Below are 2046 nucleotides of genomic sequence, written 5' to 3'. Positions count from 1 at the left end.
TCTTTATTCCTAATAGCTTTCTTCATTTCAAAGTCTATTTTGTCTGATACTAGTATGGCCACTGCAGCTTTCCTTTCACTAGTATTTGCATGGTATATCTTTTACAGTGATTTTGCTTTTAGTATATATCATTATATTAAAAGTGGGTTTCTTACAAAAAGTGGGTCAGTTTACAAACAATATGTAGTTGGATTTTGTTTTCCATCCAACCTGACAGTCTGTATTTTACTTGGTGTGTTTAGATCATTTTCATTTAATGTGATACGGTCGTATTTATTTTTTAATTATTTTTCTGTTTGCCCCTTCTGGGTTTTTGTTGTTGTTGTTTGCATGTTTACTCTTTCTTATAGTCTTTTGAATTATATTTTAAATACTGTATTTTATATATTTTGACTATATTTTAATATTCTACTTTAATTTATATATTAGCTTTTTGACTGTATCTCTTTGTAGCATATTTATAGTAATTTCTCTAGGGATCACAGTGTACACACTTAATCTTTCAGAATATAACTGGAGTTAATATTTACCACTTCAAGTAAAATGTAAAAGTCTTACCACCATACAGGTTTCTTTACCCTCTCCTTTTTATGTTATAGTTGTCATTTGTATTATACTACATATATTGAAAAATTATCTGGCCAGTGTTATGATTTTTTATTTCAAGAGTCATAAATACTTTTTTAAACTTAGGATATGTTAAATTCTCTATTATTTTTACCCAAACATTTGTCATTTATATTGCTCTTCCTCCATTTCTAAAGTTCCAAATTTCCCTCTGGTATCATTTACCTGCAGCCTGAAGAACTAACTTTCTTTAGCATTTTTTTTTAGAGTAAGTCTGTTGGCAATAAATACTTAGTTTTCCTTCATCTTTTATCTTAAATGTCTTTATTCACCTTAATTCCTGAAGGATATTTTAAGAAGATATATTATCCTGGTTTGACAGTTCTTTCCTTTCAGTATTCTACAGTCTTTTGGCCCCTGTGTTTTCTGATAAAAAATCTGCAGTCATTTGAATAATTGTTCCCTTATATAAAATGTGTCACTCTTCTCCAGTGGCTTTTAAGGTTTTTTTTCCTCCTTTGGCTTCTGGCAGTTTTATTGTGTCATGTGTGAACATAGTTTCCTTTGAATTTATCCTGTTTGAGGTTCATTGACCTTCTGAATTTTGTAAATTTATGTCTTTCACAAAATTTGGGAGAATTTCATTCATTATTTGTTTAAAAAAATATTTTTTTCTGCATTAATCTCTTTCTTTTCTCCTCCAGAAAATCCAATTACATATTAGGTCTTTCAGTATTTTTCTCTTGTTTTTTTCAATCCTTTTTCTCTGTTCATCAGATTATGCAATTTCTACTGATTAATCTTCAAGTTTACTGATTTCTTCCCCTCCATCATGTCTGTTCTGCTATTGCTCTCATCTTATGAACTTATTTAAAATATGTAATTTTTGACTCCAAACTTTCTATTTGGTTCTTTTTCATTTTCTACTTTTCTGTAGAGACTATCTATCTTTCTGTTCATTTTAAGAGTGTTCACTTTTACGTCTTGTAGGATGGTTACAGTAGCTGCTTTAATGTCTTGTCTGATAATTTAAATAATTTAAATATCTGTCATTCCAGGATTGGCATCTCTTAACTGTATTTTCCCTTGAAATTTGGTCAGATTTTTGCCAGGTTCTTTACGTGTCCAGTAATTTTAGATTATATCTTCTGCAGTTTTGTTTACGTGAGACTTTGGGAACCTAGTAAAATCCTCCAAATAATTTGTTTGCTTGTCTCTTTGTTTGTTGGAGGGTTTTGTTTTTTTTTTTTTTTTCTTTTTGCGGTATGCGGGCCTCTCACTGTTGTGGCCTCCCCCGTTGCGGAGCACAGGCTCCGGACGCGCAGGCCCAGCGGCCATGGCTCACGGGCCCAGCCGCTCCGCGGCACATGGGATCCTCCCAGACCGGGGCACGAACCCGTATCCCCTGCATCGGCAGGCGGACTCTCAACCACTGCGCCACCAGGGAGGCCCGGAGGGTTTTGTTTATTTGTTTGTTTT

The sequence above is a fragment of the Mesoplodon densirostris genome, chromosome 12 (assembly GCF_025265405.1).
Source record: "Mesoplodon densirostris isolate mMesDen1 chromosome 12, mMesDen1 primary haplotype, whole genome shotgun sequence".
Classification (NCBI taxonomy): Eukaryota; Metazoa; Chordata; class Mammalia; order Artiodactyla; family Ziphiidae; genus Mesoplodon; species Mesoplodon densirostris.
This window is presented reverse-complemented; position numbering follows the sequence as displayed.